Source organism: Athene cunicularia (assembly GCF_003259725.1).
Source record: "Athene cunicularia isolate RWA chromosome 2 unlocalized genomic scaffold, athCun1 chr2_part1, whole genome shotgun sequence".
Classification (NCBI taxonomy): Eukaryota; Metazoa; Chordata; class Aves; order Strigiformes; family Strigidae; genus Athene; species Athene cunicularia.
This window is the reverse complement of record NW_020799095.1, coordinates 54998286-55019853: the sequence shown is the minus strand read 5'-3', so window position 1 is coordinate 55019853 and position 21568 is coordinate 54998286. Positions and strand designations below refer to the sequence as shown.

The 21568-nt window shown below is 36.9% G+C and overlaps 1 long non-coding RNA gene across 1 annotated transcript; it reads left to right on the top strand.

Annotated features, from left to right (window-relative positions):
* Window positions 1-11129: 11129 nt before the first annotated feature.
* On the top strand, window positions 11130-21161 carry LOC113476337. The gene is made up of 2 exons (XR_003397712.1): window positions 11130-15409; window positions 18974-21161. It is a non-coding gene; the product is annotated as an uncharacterized LOC113476337 (long non-coding RNA).
* The last annotated feature ends 407 nt before the right edge of the window (window positions 21162-21568 follow it).

Here is a 21568-nt window from a genome sequence, read left to right as displayed (position 1 = left end):
AGGCACCCAGTCTGAGAGCAGACAGATGTCCTTTTCAGTGACTCAAGCTAGAGCTCCCACATCTCAGATGTCGTGACTGATTATCTGAACTCTCAAGCTCTGTTTCAGTGAAAATTCAGGGAAGTGGTGCCATTCACTGACAACGCCATCTTAACAGCCCCCAGCTGCTCATTCCCAGCCAATGACCTACTTCACTTGTTCTTGTGAAATCGTTTATGAGGCCTTGTGACAACCTGGATCCAAACTCTGCCCCTCCACACCCCCAAAAAAGCCCTGATTATTTTTAACCTGAACTGACTCTCACAACCAGTTCAATGCAGGGATGTCTGCAGCCAGATTTGCTAGAGGAGAACTAACCGTGAGCTGTGATCAGGGAGATGGTCTTTTTCAGGCATTGAATTTTCCTCTTGCTTTTTATGTGTGGGTGTCATAAGGAGACCCAACTGCGTTTGGACACGCTCTGTGGTCAAGGAGAGCAATGGGAGCAGCTGGGGGCTGGCATCCCCCTCTGCAGAAGGCAGACAGCTGCGGCTGGTAATCCCCTGAACTGCCACTGTAGGGTTTGATAAAGCTGCTCTGGCAGAGCACTTCATGCTCAGTGCTTGCTTTCTATCACCTTAAAAGGTAACTAAGTCTTAATAAGGCTTATGTATAAAGCCAAAGTCTCTGCTGGTGCCATGAGCACTTCATTATGCCCAAGAAATGTGGTAACATTTCTATCTCATACCACAAGCACAATTCTTTACTGACCAGGAGAGAAATTGTCTTAAACTGGTTGGGTAAAATCCCCTGAGCTAGAACCAGAAAACACAGGGCTATGGGTCTATATAATAGCTTTCTAATGATAGTCCATAGATCTCCCCTTGTCACCTGGACAAGTCACCAAGAAACACATGTCTTTGTCTGTAACTAGAAATTAGTTGGACTTGAAAAATGGGGGATTTGTAAGCAGTGTAAAGAGTTTCTATGTGGGAAATAAGAGGTCTGTGAAAATTTACCTATGAAGAGTCAGGGAGCTTTGATTTGCTACATAAAGCTCTGTAGTTCCACTGGGAGGAAAAAGAAAACTAGGAGCCTGCAGACTGATATAGACTGAAAGATGCTGATTTAGTGAAGTGTGCATTTGTGCTATAAATGACTGCATGCCAGTTTCCTATGCAGGCAAGCATGTGTGTTTGTCCATGATGGTTTTACTCATCTCCTGGGTTCTCAAGCTGGTTTCTCTGTGACCTGAATTCTTGGGATGTTAATAAAACAAAATTCTAGGTGAATTTAGGTAGTGTATGACAAAGCTAGTAAGCAGTTACGGAGCAATCTGTGGATTAGGTGAGTATATGGGGTTTACATAGATATATAAAGTGAAAAAAATACAATAATGAATAAAAACAAACACCCCAAAACAACCAAGCTGTGTTTCTTTCTCCTGTCTAATTAAATTTTAAGACCTCTCTTTTTAAACAGCGTATGGGACACAGATTTCCTAGTCATCTGGGTATCAGTTAGATACATATCTGTGTGTTATTCAGGTTCCAGCTGATTAAGCCATTGCATATACAAGAAGTTTCCTGTGGTATTTGTATGGACTACCATGGACAGCAAAGCTAACTTGGAGCTTTTTGACAAAATGAGTTTCATCCAAAAATGCCTCTATTTATCTAAGCCAGAACTTCGTGGGAAATTGGTGAAACCAGATTTCAAGGCCCTGAAAAAATAAATTTGATAAAACAGGATTTTGACACTTCAAAATAAAGATTTTGATTTTCTGTAAAATGGCTTTTAGTTACAAAACATAAGCTAATTCTAGTACAGTTGAAATGTTTTTAAAAATCACCTAAATTATTAGTATTGTTAGTTTTAGTTCAAGGTTTTGAATTTTTTTTGTCACAGTTCGAGAAAGAGAGCTTTTCACAAGATGGGAAAGAGTCCAAATCCAGTCCTAGTTCAGTCAATTATATTATAGAGATCTGAAAGCAAAACTCAATAGATGAGAGTGAAGGAGAACAACATAAGCATTCCCAGAAAAAAAAAAAAAAAAAGAGGTATTGTTGTTTTACTTCCCCTTCGCATCTGTTCCCTAGCCTTTAATCATTCATTAGCAGCTATAGTTCTGATACGATGCTTATCAGGTATCTATTCCAACAAGTAAAGCATAATGGTAATGAACAATCGGGATCCATTATTGTAGCAACTGTTCCTGATTCTGTTTAATGACTAAATGAATACAAAATGTTTTCTCTTCCTTCTAGCAGGGCTGTTTAATGTAGATGTACTATAGATAAATGCTTACAGAAGTAACTCCTTAAAACTTATAACAACAGGAAACATTTGCATGTTTACATATCTCTTTCATAAAATAATTAAATACCTTTTGTGTTTTTGTGAAGGTTACACAGAAAGCAACCTAGTATGTTAACTATGGTTTATTAGGGAATTGCATTATAATGGAAAAATTCTCTCTAGCTCTATGTCCTGAAAAAAAATACTGGTTAACTTCAAGTCATGATGTCTGTTAAATGACTACAATACTGCTTCAGTGGTTGAAAATGCAAAAAATACTTACATTTTATTTCAAAGCAAAACTTTTCCTATATATTATAACATTTATATTATTTTATGCACTTATTTGACCTAGAAATTAGAGTGAAGGAAAATTCAAATGGACAACTGGAAGTGAGTTATTTAAGTCTCCTCAGGGCTTTCACTGGGAAGAAATGTAGAAGCATGTGTGGTCAGGGATATTTTCTTGAGTGTATGGGAAAAAGGGAACAGAAGGTTTCTGTCCTACTTGGGAAAGAGCAGTGTGACAATATTTGCTAGCAGAAGATGAAAGAAACGTAATGTGGAGGTTGAGATTTACAAGGTTACTGAATTTGGCCAAGGAATTAATACAGAAGTTGCAAGTTCTTGGATAAACTGAGAATGACAATTAGAGGATGACTTTATTAGGGGGCTCTAAAATTGCCTTGGGCCTGAGGTCTGGTTACTCTGAAGCAAAAGGTGAATTTCATGAAACCATCCTGTCAGGTGGAAGAACCTCTGAAGGTACCTGAAAGGGAAAGTCACTGGACAATAGCTCAGTCCTATCTTTGTTGTTGGCTGAGATAATTTTATGATGACTGTCAATTTAGAAAACATCTGCATTTGACTGTGAATAAATCTTCCGGCATTTCACTAAGGAGGATTTTGACAACGGGGCTTTAAAATGTTCATTCATAGGTGCTGGCAGTGGGAGAAACTCCTTCCTTCCCAGCTGAGGTTCAGAGAGGCTTTGGGTAACTTCAGCCCCAAGATAGTGGTGGCTGAATAGTGTACTGCTGCAGATCTCACAGCTGCATTGGCTTACTTTATTGCTTTATTGTGTAGGTCTTCAGAGGCCCCCTTTGAGCAAAGGGCTGCAGGAAAGGAAAACTGCAGGCTCTGTACCATTGCTTCTCACTTCTCCCCCTCTGCCTATAGAGGTTGTGTATGAGAATCTCAGTAAATAGTCAATTAACAGTCTCACGTGCAGTGAGCTTGTTGAAAACTGCGATTTCTTCAAGGCTGGATTTACAACTTTGCTGTGTCAGCCAGCATGGTACAAGCTGGGCAGATCCTCAGCTGCTGTGACTTGTCATAGTTTGGTGGAAGCCAATGAACCTTGAGCAATTCATACTATGTGAGGATTTCACTTACAGAACAAATATGAAAGAACATTTTATATTCAATCATTCTTCATGACAGAGGACTGACATGACCCAGACCATTTTTATACGGGTTATGGAGCTATGGGATTACTTCAGTTAGTTTAAAAAAATAGATAGATGATGGTAAGTTTCTATTATTTTTGCACATCTGTATATTAAATATGTCCTTAATTTTCTATGCATACTTATTCATCCACTTGCAGAGCTCTCTCTTTTTTAATTATGTTGATACAGATTTCATCTGAGAATTAAGTTTCTTTCAGTTTAAGGACACATTGCAATTTTCTTGTCATTTCATCTGCTGGGAGGAAGAGAGTATATTTTTCTTTTCAGGGATGAAGAATTATTTTCTGTCATCTCATGTGTGGTGCCACTTTTTACTTTAAAAGACTATATGCAAGTTTAATTCTCCTTTACATTTTCTGTACCTTACTTGCTGATCCTGCTCTCTTAGCTACCTCTTCCTAGTATTTTCAGTCTTAGTTCTGTTTGGAGTCCTGACTCTTGTTTAGGTTGACTCAAATCTATGGAAGGCAGGATGTAAGAAGGCCTGTCCCAGCTCAGGCTAAAAGAGATCCATCTAGCCCAGTATCCTGACTCCACAAGTGATGAAAAGTGGTCAAAAGTGGAGCATGATTATATAAAATGACTGCCGTGTAGTGATAGCCACCTGCTTTATATTCCCAGCTTCTGGGGATATGACTTTTTATTTAACAGGTCCTGATGAATGAATTTGTCCAGGAGATCTTTAACTCATGTCAAATTCTGTAAACTACAACTTGTTGTGGCAAGGAAATTCAGTTACCAACATGCTATATGAGGAAATACTTATGTTCTTTTTTGGTTTGAATCAACTAATGATTTGATGCATCCTTGTTCACTGCCTTTCATGATACAAAAACTTCCATTCCCTATTTGACCTGTCTTTGCTACTCATGATTTTAGAGAGCTCACTTCTTTATCTTCCCTTTTCCATGCACACTAATCCTAGTTTTGGTTGTTCTTTGAAATTGTTACTGCTTAGTTTCTCTGTATCTTAGAAACCTAGTGATACATAATTTTCAGTGATTGCTCCAATTTATGTTATATAAAGAAGGCTTCCAAGAAGGGAACCTCCTTGAGTTTCTAGCAAACAGGGATGCAAAGAATTCATGCAGTTCCCTGCCATGGCCTTATCTCTCCTGTGTGCTCCTTTTATATTTTAGCAATCTAACTCTTTGGCAAGTGTCCTGCTTACTACAGGAAAGGATTAACTACAAGTTTTTGATAGCCATAAATGTCTTTTTGGGCATATCATGTGTTTATGTTTTATGTCCTATATTCACCTTTAACTTCTTGAGGAATTTTAATAACCTTCCTCTGTTTAACCATGGCCAATTTTTCTAAAGTGGTTACTCTGAGACTTCAAGCTGCTGCAAAGTACCTTCCTCTTGGGGTTGTCACTTTTGTGTCTTTTACAAGTTTTCACTTTCTTTTTCTTAAACTCGATCAGTACCATAGTGGATTTGTTGTTTGTTTTTTTGGGTTTTGTTTTTTTGTTTTTATTGCTCTTATGTGCAGAATAAGTCTGATTTCATTACAATTACTGTTAACACAGCTTTTTGATATAGAAGGACTCAAGTGACAGGTCAGATGTTTTTCCCAGCCTGCTTCAAATACTATGGCTGTGAATGTTTTTTTTCCCTTTCATTTAAGATGATACAACTGTCTACGTTTCTCAAGTTGTTTTGAACAAAGTTTTAAAATGGAAGATGTTACTTTTTCTCTGAACGTGTTACCTTTGTTTATTGGTATAATTGTTAGGATTTACAGTATTTGTCTTTTCTAAGACAAGAGGAAGGTGTTCAACTTCTTCCACACAATTAGAAGCTGGCAAGTGTCCATAACTTAACCCACAGGGCAGAGACTAGTGCATCGTCCGGCAGTGCCTCAGCAGATGCTGTGTTGCGTGCTGCGCGGACGATGTTGCATGGGGTGCTCAGCCACTCACTTCAGTATTTTGAAACAGGAGTGTAGGAACACTGCCCTTCCAGAGAGGCTGGGGCTTACAGTTTCCCTCTGACCAAGCTCTCTGGGACAAGTACCATCCGGAACTCCTTTGTGAAACTGCAGTACACATTAATAATGACCTAGAGACATATGGGAACTGGGCAGGCCGTTGCATGAGGCATGCTAACTGCAAAAAGCCAAATTCAGGAAAGTAACTTGTGAGAGTGCTGCCAAAATGTATTTGTGATTTTAAAATCTATTTCCCTAGTGCCTTTGTGCTTGATTAATGGTTTTACCTTACCTGTAATGTACCCTGAAAGGCTCTGGCTGTTTAGCAGGAAAGAAAACTTCAGCCAAAAGATATGTATGTGTAGCTGTATCTGCAGCAGTGAGAGCTAACCTGAAGGAGAGGAAAAGGCAGTGAATTATTATATGCTTCTGGAGGAAATTAAAAAGCAAAAAAATACTTTTTTTTTTTTTTTTAAAAAACTTACATATTGGAGATGCCAGGTGAAATGTATTTAAGAGCAAACTTGTATCCCTGGTATAATTACAATATCATTAGTGTGTTTGCTGGTCTGGGTCCAGCTAACAAAATGCACCATCTATTTTGTTATCAGCTTTTACATCAAGCTGTTACAACAACAGTAAGTAGGCAAAATGCAGGGACTATCCCCATTTTCCTTGGAATGTGTGCTACATTATCAAGTATAAGTTAGAGAACTATAAAGAAGCCATTATGGTGTTCACTGAATTGCCTAAGACAGCTTTAACAGATGGAAGGGCTCAGATCTGTTTTGGGGCATTGCAAGGTTATACTGTCCCCCTTATGAAACGTACTGGGAAGATCACAAGTACCATCAACCTCAGAGCATTTAAGATAGTAGTATAATTACGGTAATGCACAAATGAATGAAATTCTTGTTTTAACAGACTTCCTTGTCTTCCCCCATGCTCCATTTTAGTGAAAGAGGCTTTATGTCTAGACAAGCAAAGACTTGAAAACTAGCTTTACCCTGATCAATTTGCTTGTCTTGCCTCTTGAGGACTTTAAGAAATCCTTGAAACCTTCAAGGGATCCAAACAAATTGTTGCAGAATCAAGAAATTTTTTTTTTTTCCATGTAAGTCTTTAGTGCTGAGCTGTCCTGGAACATATGCAGAAATAATCCTCTGCCAAGGTGTAGGATCCAATATGCCTGTAACCACTCAGGCTTCAGGTTACCTGGAAATTGAGAAAGACATTCTTAAATGTTCTTAAACATGATGAGAGCGCCCTTTCTGTTTCAGCAGAAATTAAAGCTTGCAGTCAAAGATCGAGCGGGAGAGAGAACGTTCCTTGTACACATTTTGAATTGTATATTCTCTGTGCGGGAGGTGTATCTGGCTAAGCCTAGAGCTTTGGGTGACTGCTTTTTGTCTCTTAGAAATACAGGTGTTCCTGTCTCCTGCCAGAGGCCATCTCTCCTCATTTGCTGGACTTAAGTTACCATTTGCTGATCTTTGGTCTGCCTCACAAGATGAGGACCAAAGGCATGTGAGTGAGAGCCCAATCTTTTGAGGTATTTTCTGTCTTTAGTTCTAGTGACATCAGACTAAAATATACTTACGTATCTGCTTCAACGTCTTTAGGACTTTCAAAGCAGTTCTTCAGTGGCTCAGTCCAGAGCACCTGCAATAGTTCGTAGCGTGTGACCTAAGTTGTATTTTAATAGTCTAAAGCAGCTTTATTGCAACATTGCAGTGATACCATCCAAACTGAGGTCTTTATAAAATGCAGTATTGTTTGCCAAGCTGATGTTAACATGCATGATTTAAATGATGACACAAGCAAAACTTCTGCTCTGAAATGGAGAAATTAAAGATACCAAAATATTATCTTTTCTCTTGCCAATGAGAACAGCTGGCAGGGTGGGTTTACTGAACAAAAACCTTGGCCATCAGACATAGGTTATCATTTTCACAGGCTTTCCCTCTGAAATACACAATTAACAAAACATGCTATTTTTTTATTTCAAAATTGGAGGGTTTATGTCTTTCATCTGGTCAAATTTAGCGTAAAAAGTGAAAATAATATCAAAGTTACAGGCACCATAGGGAGACTGTTAATGTGGTAACAAAGGGCATTTGGCCAGTTAAAATAATAAAAGACTATACAGCTTTCCCAGTGATGGCTGAAGCCCAATTAGTACTTTCCAAGTAGAGCCACAATATTCCTTTCCAGATTATGCGGTTTGGCACGATTCAGAATGAGTAAACTTACTTTCCTACAAGGGAAAAATATAATTAACAGAAAAAACAAGGTCATGCAGTATTATGCTTTAAGTAAGCAATAATACACCGTGGGGTGTACATTAAACAGTCAATATTCATGCACCTTGGACAGGCTGAGACAGAGGCAAAGCAATGGCTCAGCATACAAAAAGATACATATATTATCTTAATAAACCTATGTGCAAGAATGAAATGCAAATGGATATTTTATTTCCTTACTAGGTGTTTTTAAGGGAATATATATTCAACATTCATGTGTATAACACTTACACATATTACTTAACAAGTATCTTTTCTGTTAACATTTTATACTTTTAAATGATAAGTGGATTTGCTATTTTATTTTTGTTTGAGAACCTCTTTTTATGAGCTGTTACTAAAGGCAGAAGGGTTTGGAAGATTCTTTTTTTCTTAATTAAACTGATTAAATTTGTTAAAAGGACTTTTAACTTGGATACTCACACTGAAAGCTGCTAAGAGTCTATTCTTACTTATAGTAATCTACTTTCCAGGACTCTGGAAGTGACACAAAGCCTGCAAAGGCTCAACAGAGCTGAAAATAAAGTCACAGGATTGGAATAAAAGAAAGAGCAGCTTCCAATTTGGAGGTGAACTTGCAAGTGATTTGTAAGGGTAAGTTTTTTCGTCTCTCTTGTTTTTGAAAGTTCAGCTGAAGCTCAGAGAGGAAAACATGTAATGCAAAAGCAAGCATAGTGACCCAGGGTAAGTACATACTGTGGTAACAAAATGAAAACAGCCCTGCTGAGACATCTTGTTAATGCGCTACTAGTGACACTGTTCATGAGAAAGCAGAGTGATATGCCAGGAGGAAGATGAAAAAAGAAGAAAAACTTCAAAAACCATGGAACCACTCCCATCACCTGAAGCTTAGACCACACACCTGAGAGGGAGTAACCCACATCCAACTCAAGCGCAGAGCATGAACAGCCTTATCTCCCTTTCAACTCCACCATTTTGCAGATGTCTCATATACTTATATAAAGTGCTTCTAAGGGAAGAACTGATTATTTATTTCCTGTTTCTTTAATAATTACATTAACCTATGATATTATAAACCTTCATGAGCTGCAGCATCTCCTCATCGCTCCTGCATCACTGCTGTTTGGCTCCAGTTGGTACAGTTTCCTTCACTTCCCAGCTCCACCTGGGATTACTTGCTGCAATAAGATCCCAAACATCCTCCTAAACCTGCCCTGCCTATTGGTAGTTCTTTGTGTGAAGAAGCTCAAAATGTGTGGGTAGTGGTTTTAGGAGCGTATTTGTGACCCGCTGTTCATTTCAATAGTCACGTACATGTACTGTGCACAATACACATACTGCCTTCTCTTAATCCACAAGTCAACCACTAAATCACATACAACACTAGTCATCTACACAAGTTAAGATATGCCCTGAAACACCTGATTTTAAGGAGTTACTTGAAAGACAGGAAAATCCTCACCAGCTATAGAGTTGCACTAAGCATTAAACTACTTTGAAGCAGAAACAAATTGCCAAAAGCCTTATATTGTAGACTCTGTTATTGTAAACGACTCCCATTTCAGACTAAAGGGGAAGCAGAAGCCAGTGCTGAAGCAAGGCGCTGGGGACTGTCCTTCCAGCTGCCCCCTGCCTGTGTTAGCCTGAGTGGTACAGCAGCATCCCACAGCCCCTAATTCCCAGAGTGAATTTTTTTTTCCACTTTTGCTCTTGAATCAAAATGGAGCTCCTTACAAAGGGAAATTGAAACTTACAATATCCTTCTGCTGTACATACACCTTAACCCTCTTCTTTTAGATTAATCTCACCAGTGTTACAGTACTGAGGTATCTAATTAGGTGGTCTAACAGATGTATGTGACTTGAGTGTATAAAGAAAACAGTTTAAATATATGGCAGAGACGACCAAAAATTTGTATGCCTAAACACAACTTTTTTCTCTGTGTCTCCATACTAATAAATCTTATTTTAGGAAACAACATACCTATTTCACCCTGAGTCAGAGCTCCAAGAAATCTAATGGAAAGGAACCCAATGCAACAAATGGAGAGAAAATAACTGAGAAAAAAATTTCTCTCCATTTTACATACAAAGTATTTTCTGAATGCTTCTTCATGGAGATGCCAAACAGTATTTTACATTAACTTATTGATAAGGCCAGCTTCTCATAGAAACATAAATTTTCTTAGCTTGGAAAAATACTATTGATTTTAATTTTTAAATGGCACCAGAAGGTACTGCACAAAAGGAAAAATCATTATTTTATATTAAGAGAATAATGAAAACATTTCCCATATAAATAACTGCTGAAGGATGATCCCTTGCCCTTCACTGACCTCCCCCCCAACTATTTTAAATAACAGGTATTTTCTATATAAGATCTTTATTAATGGCAAAATTATACTGTGTAAAAGAACATCTTGTCAAACCAGTATACCATGTTTACCTGCAAACCCCACTATACTTGCATGCAGGGATTGTATTTCATGTCTCTTCTATATATGCTCTTGCAATGCTTTCATCACCCTTGTGGTTCTCTGTGTCCTCCAGCAATATATTAAGCAATGTGACTGGTATCCACCATGTGTAGTTTAATTCTTTCTTAATTAGCCTAACACCTCTACCAGATTAAAATCAGTAGGATAGTATTACTATGCACTACATGTTTTACTTTCTGTGATATGTTTCTCTTTGTAAGGTACTTTGCAAATCCTTTTCCTTTAACAACACAACAAGTCTATGTTGTCTAAAGAGAAGAGACTAATGACAAAGCTTTGTTCCAGTTTGACAAAGACATTTACTAACTAGAACTAGCAAAAAAGAAAGAGGTGAGTTAGGAGAAAGAACTGCTTTGAAATTAATCTTGTCAAGTCAAAATGATCATTTGGTTGCACCCTGCTGCAGTGGAGGCCTGTGAGTTTCTGATGTCTGAACATGTCTCAAATATTTCTGAAAAGATAGTGAATTATGGGTCAAGAGAAATAAACTCTTTGACAGAAATACCAATTCATTTACTTTTTGAAGCCACTATTTGCATATGCTAGGTTTACTTAAGTTGCAGATCTTGGGATTTATAAAATCAAAGCCTTCCAAACTCATCTTAAAATAAAAAATATTGACTTCTTCCTCCTTTGGTGAAAGCCATTATGTTACCACTGAAAGATATTCAAAGCTTACCTGCTTAGTACAGCAGTCATTAGTCCACAGCTATCAGCTCCACGTGGATGCCCTAAACAGAATACAACATATTAAACATAACTAATAAGTTAATATGTTCTCTTCAACATCAAAGAAGGTATTATATAGCAATAGTCAAGGAGGGCACATTAAGTAAAACTACCTTCTAATAACTTAATAAAATAATCCTGAATAGCTGCAGATTCCCCTCCCAATAAGCAGATTCCTGTCAAATTTTGAACTGAAAAACTATTTCTCAATAATTTTGTAAAGCTGCATGCCCTAGCAGATAACTCTTTTGAATAAATTTTCTCATCCCAATGCTCTTATGCAAAATATGTATTTTTAAAATCTATCATATGATTTTCAAATAATCTCTCTTCCTCTAAAAAAATCCCTCAAAAACCTAGTTCATCTTTCTAATAAATGGTGAAGCTCTTGCTAGCATGTGTGGGAATACACTAGTCTTCTGCTCTCTACACAAGTAAAGGTGTTTTATAAATTGCTGGCTTCCATGGCAAAATAAAGAAATTTCAATCCTTTTCTTAAGGATTGAAAGTTTCCAAATTCCTAGCTAGTTGAACTTTCAGTCCAAAATGATTAACATGCTTCTGAAAATGTCAATGTCTTTTAAAACCTAAGAGTTATGTATTCTTCATTCCAAAATGTATGGTGCTTAAAATGTAACCTTCACAACCAGGTAGCATCAAAGCTTTTTTACTGTGAACAGCTCTACAAGTATTGATGTAATAATGCTAGTTATTTTGAAATGCTCATGTAAAGAAAATATTGCCCCGCTGCTTCAAAGATACGGACTCTGTAAAGTCTCAAGTCTTTAATTGTTATGCAAACTTTAAAAAATAAGCAAAACCAAGTAAAAAGACAGGTCTACAGTGGTGTGATTTCTATGGAGTGGCCTGTGAATAATAATAGCAATACAGAGCACTCTAATACAGAGATTGTCCAAAATAATTTGCTTTAGATTACACCATTGTTTTCTTCTCTGTTACTGTGGTAGACACGGTAGCTGCCAGCTGCGTGCAGAGCTCCAGATACACACCAGAAAAAACATTTGGCTGCTTGGGCAGCAAATGCAACCCAGAAAACTTTTCCCCAGCTTCTTCTCAGCACGTCCCCCCATGCTCCTTTTATGCCACCTTGAAAGGATCTGGGAGCTCCTGCTCTAATGCATCCAAGAAATCTTTTCCCCAATTAAAATGCAATACTCAAGCAGCTGTGAGTAGACAGGACCAAAACGGAATTTCCTAAGGTACTGCAGACACCATACCACACCCAAACCTTTATGTTCTATCATATTACACTGGAGCACTTGTGAAAATTTATTCCTTAATATATTGCGCCCGGTGCTGTCAGTGTGCTGTGTACCTCCCTTTGTCTCCCAATATTATTCCTTTTAACTTTTCTGTTATCTTTGCCATCAATTTATCCAAAGCATGTGTTACCCTTGGAAAAAACACATTAAAAATACACACTGCTAAATTCACTCTTAAACATGTAGTGTTGGCAGAGGAGACATGCATTTGAGGATTAACAAAAAAATCTGCTGTAAACTAGGAGCATGTCAGTTGTAAACATCATAGGAGGTGGATCTACATATGCATATTAGCTGACTGCAAGGTTATTATAAGTTGGCAGTGGGATACAACTATGGAAAAGCAAATGCCATCTGAGAATGAACCAGTTTAACTATTTCTTAACAGGGAAAAGGAAAATAAATGTGCTATTGCTTAAGGCACCTGTGAGATCTCACACAGATTTTTTTCATCATGTTCATGGAAGAAGAAACAGGTAAAGAAAAGAGCTGCAGAGATTACCAGAGACAAGTCATTTTAAGAGCAAGGCTACAAAATTTTTGCTTGTTTAGTCTAGCAGAAACAAAACCTGATACAGGAAATAATTATCCTCTAAAAACACAATAGAGTGGTAAACAGTAGGCAAGGAAAAGAATTATTTACTCTAGCAGACAATGTTGACACAAGAACAAGTGAGTGCAATTTGGCCATGAACAAATTTAAGCTGGAAATTAGATGGTTTCTGACCCTAAAAATGGTTAGGTTCTAGAGTAGTTTTTTAATAAAAATGGCGGGGACAAAATCATAACGATTCAAGCTATTTAATGATGAAGATTGTGAAGTTTGTGGAAAATGCTACAGACATGGTTCCCTGGATAAGTAAAGGACTGCATTTTGATCATCCAGGAGATTGTTTCTGGCATTAAGTTTGCCTATTTTCTGAAAGCATGGGGTTAAAAAAAAAATAGAAATTAAATCATATTTATGCATACGGTGTTAGAAATATTGCTTAAGCAAATGCCATCCATATGTAAATGATCTCTGTAATTAAGTTTGTGCTTTGCAATAAGAAAACAATTTAACTTGATAAATAGGTATCACATTGTAGATACTTCAGTGGTTGGAAGCTAATTCTTTTTAATGGAAAGATGCAATTTGTCACATGCTGATTTTCTTGGGTTTTATAGGGTATCTTTTTACTACTTTTATTTTGTCTTCTTTGAGTCTTTAAAGTTCTAGACAACAGTTTTATCAGCATGTGTGGACAGCAATGGGAGACAGCTGGAAAATAATGTCTGCCTATTTGTTTATACCAACCTAGCCAAATTTGTCTCCTGAGTTCCTCAGATGAGCATTTGCTACTAGTATAAAACAGTGTTAGGACAAAGAAAAAGCCTGATGATCACCATGGTAAGATGGAATCTGAATATCAAATAGAAAGAAGCAAACATAAACCAAACATATTTGAGTTAGAAGAATAACTTGAAATTAAGGAAGGGTGTCCAAAGAAAATAAGGAAAATGTTATGAAACTAATTTCCACAAACACAGAAGGAATTTGCTGAGGCTGCAGTCAGGAGTTTAGCCTAGAGACCCAACATTAAAGCAGTTCTTAGAGTCTTCTTGTGCAGCTTCTGATGCCTGTAATCATCTCACTATTAATAGATAATAAATATGGTTCACCCAACACTGTAGTGGCTGTTGAAATTCAGGTCTGTGGTATACCATTATGCCATCTGAAGAATTACAGCTATTTAAAAACTAATCTACGTTCCCTCATCAGCAAAGCCAAGCAGCAGAAAGAAACACAAAACATTGCAAAGGCAAAATAGAGGTATTCCCCTATCAGTGTTAAGACATAAACAGTGACAGAACTCTGTTGAAAACAAAGTGATCGCATATGCACAGTTTAAAGTACTGTTAAAAATTATTATTTGTATGTGTACACATAAGTATATAATTGTAAATGTATTTTTTATCATAAGTCATTTATTATTTGTATTCTCTGTAAGCCCACTTACAAAAGATTTATTATGGAAGAAACTGTATTATCAACTGCAGTGTGCATAGGTATTAGTTTATAGTTGGTACTTGCTCATCAAGTATTATGAAAATATGTCAAAACATAACAGTATATGAGAAATCACATAGGTAACTGTACTTGACCAGAAACTGGAGAATTCTGGCTGTACCATGTAGAGGAAAAGGTCACATACAACCTCCCCGCCTTGCTCCTCAAGGAGAAGTACCATTATGTGGGCTGGCTGTAAGAGGCCTCACTCCATTTGCTGAAAAAATACAATAGTCCTAATGGCCACAGAAGCAAATTGGAAAAATATAGATAAACAGGAAAACATAACCATTTCTATATTTTCCCAGTTTTGTTGCTGACCAAAATCAAGTTACGCAAAGATGTAGTAAAAATAATGCAAAATAGTTAAAAATTTGAAAGTCAATTTTCATACTTTAATTCATACTTTAAGTCACGTTAGTTCTTTTTAAAATGAAACTGCTTTTCTTTCTTCCTTTTTTAGCACCTTTTTACTTATAGTTACTAGTTACTGTATTCAGTATCTTTTGCAACTAACAGCTAACTGAAGCTGCAAGCCTGAAGACCTCAGTAAGTTTTTAAGAATAAAAGGAGCTCACATCATGAAGAAAACAATTTCAAATTCTTTATGTCTGAAGTTGCCACTCAGACACTAGCCATGACACTTAGGAAACAGCTGCCAATTTTCACCTTTTTTTCCTTTACTCCCCAAGCAGAAGTTAAAAAGTACAGACAAGTTTTTTAACAGTGTTATGGTCTGGTTTAGAAGGACGCTTTTCTGATAATGAATTGTTATTTCTCCTCATATGTAGCTCTTAGGAGGACATCATGCCTTGCCTGTTGAACAAGTGACAAGGGACTGCTGAGGAATGTGTTTCCCCTCTGTGAAGTTCAGTCTGCCCATCCCAATAGCACCCAGTCAGCAGGTGGGACTCGGTAAAGTTTTACTAACTCTTGTAAATTAATAGCTCTTGATTTAGCTTTTGAAAGTGAAACTACAATTTCCAGGGAGGAAAAACAAAGAAAAATTACTCTGAATGCCAGGTCATTGTGTGTTTCTGAAGGTTATGCACAATGAAAATGAAGCTGCAATATGGGAAGAAATTTAACACATTTGGTACAATCAGTGCTCAGTAGAACTCAGGTAGATGAAAGCAAAGGTGTCTCTTGGTGAAGTTTTACACCTTTGCTGATGGTGAAGAGGTCGTGAGCAGAAACTAGAAGATCATCAGAGATTCAAAGAGACGATTTCAGTTATAGTAGGTAGAGTACCTTGCCAAGGATTATTCTTCAGAAGCAATGAAGAAGATCAGATTTTAGTCCCATCCCTTCTAACTTCTGCTTCATGCCTCAATCCTGCACCCCATGCTCCACTCCCTTTACTATAGTTAGAGTTTATCTAAATTTATAATCTCCAGGTTTTACTTAAGACCTTTTCATGTCTCTGCTGTGATACAAAGGGACGGGCAAGATCGAAAGTTATGCTTCAAGTAGTTTTCCAACACTGAAAGGATTCATGATTTAACTAGGAAACTGAGCTTCAAAAAATTAAATTAGTAGGAAGGCTCTAAGTGGCCATCATCAAATGTGGAAAATATAATGAAATATCATGAAAAATATAACGAAGAAGAGTCAATAACCCAGGACTCCTGATAGATCTTTATGTCAGCCTAGTCTGAATTTCTGTCAGGTCCTTCTGTCTGTCATTTGGATGTGGTGATTTTTGAAGTAGGTGGACTACATTTTAATCCAACAGGAAAATGTTATATTTGGGAAGCTGTTACACAGAGTTTCAATAGCTTCTGCAGTGTCTATATAGATTAATTGTCAAAAAACTGAATAAACATATTTGGGAGTAGGGAGGAATATTACATGAAAATTCTTTGCAAATGGCAATACACCCTTAAAGATGGGGGGAAAGAGTAACTATATCATAGTATTATGAAACTCAGTGACAGGAGCTTCTAAATAACTAGATATTTGTCCTTCATCATTGAAAACTGAATTCCTAATTGTGCAAAATCCACCATGTTCCTTCATCTAACTTCAGTTTAAGATCACTCATTTAAATAGTTTCCTAAGGCAGATACAACAATATTGACTAAACCTGGATTGTGAAGGAATTTTAATGAGCTCACAGCCCTGATGCATTTCATAATCACCTTTTTTTAAAAAGAAAACCAACAACAACAAACAAACAAAGAACCAGGCCAACCTTTACAGCTACAATAATTTAAAAAACTAAACACACATAATAGGAATATCCACAAATTTTTCTGGTGCAAATTGTATGTCTGTCTAAACCAACAAGTTTCTCTACTTCCGATATTCCAATATACATTAGATTATTTTCTAGATTTTCTTATTTGAAATCTGTCTCTTAAAAATGCAATGTTCTCTCTGTGGGTAATGGAAATTAGCAACTTTCTGTGAGTTGTTTAAATTAAAATTCAGAAACTTCTTTGTACACATGGTATATTGTTACATGAGCATGAAAGGTTGCTTTGCATCATATATAAGTGACCACTGATCAATATACATAATATTGGCTACCTCATTTCTAGAAGTCACTCCAACCCAGGCCTGATAAATTCTTCAATCTTTGTAGAAAACACAAGGAACTTTAAAAAATGGTGCTGGCAGATGGGAGTCTGTTCAAGACTTGTATGTAAATTAAATTACATTCTGCTACATGTAAAGTTAGGAATGCTCCAAGAGTTACTGGTTTGATTTTTTTAATTATTATTATTTTTAAAGTCTTTAATTTTTCTAACACCTAATCAGGGTCTGACACCACAGTTATATTTCTGGGGGGAGAAATAAACTTTCTTCTAAATGCAATTATCAATTCATCACTACAAGCATATTTGCATTTTTGATAAAAATAGATAAGAGAATTTTAATGAGGTTGTTCAAAAACTGGGTTGCATATATAATGTGAATCTTTCAGCTTACAGTTTACAGCTTTATTTTTTCTGTTTTCTAAAAATGATCTTCTCTGAATATCTCAAAACGGCACATTGCTTTCTGGAATGGTTAGTGACTGTTCTTCTGTCAGATAAAAATCAACTCCAAAGTGTAGATCTTTTGTTTTCCCTTCATACAGTGCTCTGCACAGTGACATTGTTTTTTCTTGATAGGTATTGTGACTAAATATATAATAATGCAAATATTTTTCAGCCTATTTTTATGAATGCACAGAAATTGTTGAAGAAAGTGGACTACTCATTTGCAAATAAGGTAAACTATCTGTTCAGAAGTATGTACCTGTCAAGAGTCTCTGGGTCCCCCAGGTCCTCCTCAAAATTCCCCCAAGTTATGTATATATATTTCCCAAATACAGTATTAGGATGTTGTTATTGCTCTTAAAAAAAAAAAAAAAAAAAAAAAAAAAAAAAAAATTGTTTTCCCAGTTACATGAAGGTAAACACATACAAATCTGTGGCATAGGCATAGGAAGTATATGCAGGTAATTCTGGTAAAGCTTCTCAGAACTTTTCATTTCATGACCTTGTTCTCTGATGCTTACAATCCTGTCAGATTTTAACCACTCAGCTGGTATTTTCCACACAGGGCATTTTCATCAGGAAATTTCTTTCCCTCCTTGTTTCTATTGTTGTTTTTATTGATTATTGGGTTTATCCCATTGTTTGTAAGCTCTTGGCCTTACCCCTGTTTAAAAATATGGGAAATGTTCTTGTGCCTATGTGCCTTGAAGAACTCAGTAGAGATGGAGAACAATGAAGGACGCATTCTCCCTGGGAGATGTGCCTATTGCTCTCTCTGTGAAAATCCACCCACATTTGGGTGCGTGGAGCTGCCTAGACTTTGAAGACCAGACTGGAACAATAAAGAACCAGGCTGATGCCAAGCAACTGGAAACAAAAGCTCAACTGGAGGGCAGGAAGGGGAGTGTAAAGTAGGACAGCAAGAAAAAAAAAAAAAAAAAAAAAAAAAAAAAAAAAAAAAAAAAAAAAAGTCTATTTGGAGAGGATTAGTATTGACTAGCCAAGACTGGGACCTACAGTGGGAAGTGGTATTAATGCAGAGCTGTTAGGAAGGAGTTGGAAGCCGAGGGATAGGTGGCTTGAGTGAGCAGAGAGATCGTGACAAGAAAGTTGCTTTACAAAATGGGCAGATGCTGAGATGAGCAGAAGAACCAACAGCATGGGGTCCAACACTTACTCTGTGCTCAAGATAAACTCTCCATGAGCAGCAATTCAGTCTTTTTGTCCCCATTTCCTGAAGAGTCTGCTCCTAATTTGCCACACACAGCACTGATGATGGGAGCACTAATTTCTAGCAGGGTTTTCCCCTAACACTTACCTATTCATTATCTGAGTCACATTTGTTAATTAAATATATAAGTACCCTATCAGGTGAAAGAATTGTGTTTAGAGAGACTTGTTTAATAAAGACGTGGAGATTAAGGTCACCAGTGTTGTCTAAATTGGAGCACCAGAAAGTTATATTTTTTTATTCATTTACAGAGGAATCCATCCTACGTATACTCCCATGGACTCCAAATACTGATGCGAGAGCTCAGCAGTTCAGCAAGTCACACATGACTGTCTGGCATTTGGAAGATGAAGTGCATATTATTAAAAAGTTTGGTTTAAGTCATTGCCTAGCATCAAGTTCTGTGGCAGAGGAAAGGATGCACTCAGACTCCTAAATATAATAAAACAAACACAAGATACTGAAGGAGCAGACACTGTAAGCAATTCATAACCAGATCAAGCCCATCAGCCCCTCATGAAAAGGTAGGTGGTAAGTTTAATACAGACGAGCTTTGAAGAAAATAATTCCTTTCTAGAAAAGGAATTGCAATAATCCATGCTAATTCTATGCATAATACAGGCCATGCTATATCACTCAAAGGAGAGGCTAAAATGCCATTACCAAAAATGCCAATTTAAATGGGATATAGCTGCTTAAACTAATATGAAATATGTGGTCAATTTATAGATATTACGGGTGCAGTGGCATAGGTAGTTTCATTAACATGAAGATAAAAAGGCCTTTAAGCTGTTTTTGAAGAGTAATGCTGGGACTGTGCCTATGTATGTGAGTAAACATTATTGTAGTGTATTGGGTTATGGAAACTTTTTCCTCACTTGCAATGTTGATTGACAAGTTAAATTTTCTGGGTGGCTTGGAGTTTTGATACATGATGCTCATGTTAGGTATAAACATGACAAGTTTACAGAAGATCTGCCTGTGAAAACATAGAAACTAAAGATGTTCTTACTCCTCTTTAATTACTTAATGACATTTTTCCACTTTAGCTTTAGTATAGGATTCAGAAGTACGTAGCACATAGCTAATATCCCATCCTCAGGGATGGGATCCTCAATGGATGGTGCATCCTCAATGCACCCCTCTGCATACCTCCCTCTGCTGTAGCCCCACCAACAAGGACGTTGCCTTTAGGAGCAGAGGATGTGGGATCTCGTCCATTTCCCATCTCAGTGAAGCTTCTTACCATCGCTTACTACCTGCAGGTCAGAGGGGTGGCCAGTTGCTGTGGCTGTTGCACCACTGGAGACAGTTTTTTAATGAGTGTAGGAAACAGAAGAAATAGAAATGGGTGAGTATGAGAAAAGTCTTTTCTATTGAACTTTTCACTGAGTATAACTGCATATAATTTAAATGTACATTCATTTCTGCACAATCTCTGCAAAATACTGAGTATAAGTGAACAGTACAATGACAATCCTACAATCTGTACTTTTTTTTTTTTTCTTTCTAACAGCATTTCCCAGTTTAGCATTTTTCATAGGTACTAATTGATTGTGGTTATGCATGACTAGCTACAAATGAGCAATATTGTTGCAAATATACTTTTGGATACAATTCCCTGGTAAACCTTGAGACAAGACCTGTGGCAGGAATAGTATCAAAAGTAGAAAAAAAAAGCACAAATTCTCAGGGACAAATATGGCTATATTTTGAATTTCTGCTCATTTTTAACTTCGTGTTCTTTGGGACAAATTCTAACACAATGAGGAGTTTAACATGATCTAGAAAACCCACAAGAAAATCTTGTTGGCATGAGACCTGGGAAATCTGTTGACTCCACTGCAGTTCCCACTTAGGAATTCATTTCCCCCTTTCGGCTGATCAGGAATCATTCAATTTTCAGCACTTTTGGTTAAATTACAGTTATATAGCTAAAAGCACAAAGCAGGAGCATGTTTATAGTCCATAGAGAAACTGAACTGATACTGTGAAACATGATGCAAATACTTTGAAGTCAAAGGTGGTTTTTGATCATATCTAAATGATATGATATAAATGATATCATATAAACTGAAATGGCAAAATTGTTTACTTCTATCACATCCTACAGTTATCACATGGCATCAAAAAGGGAGCAAGCTGATTAGGTATTTTAATTGTATCTATGAAGCTATTTGGATTTTCTTCTGTTTAATTCTGAATTTCCTGCATCAGAATGGTTGGTTTGGAAACGCTGCTGTTATTCTTTCAAGTTACTTCAGCCTTACTTTCCTCCTAACATTTTTGTCTGGGAATAATGGTGTGAAATTCATAGCAGCCAGAGTGCAGAGGAATATAGAGATACTTTATACATACCTATCAATAATGCATTTATCTACATTCTTAGGGGATCATATTTCCATAGTCAGTTACAAATAATTCAAAGCAACTGCAAGGTGAAAAAAAACCCCAAACCCACAACAGGATCCTCCTGTCCTCAGGGCTCTTGTCCAAATAGATACAACCATTACAGATCAGAACTTGTGTGTTTTATAGCAGCTGATAAGAATGCAGACTTGACAAGTGAGTGAGCAGAAATATTATCAACAAAACTACAGGCAGGAAGGTCCCTTCAGTTTGCAAACAAACCTATCCTGAGTTGCTGGTTTCAGTGTGTTTAGTTCAGGTCACGTGTCCTGGTGAACAAAAAGCATCTTCTGTTCAGCATTGTGTCAACTATACTAGACTCTTGAAAACAAGAAAAAAAAAAAACAACCCAGCAACAACTTTCATAGGAAGACTGCAATGGAAGGAAATTAAGTAATCTATCTTTTATGTTGATGGCACAGGGAGTCTTGCTGTTA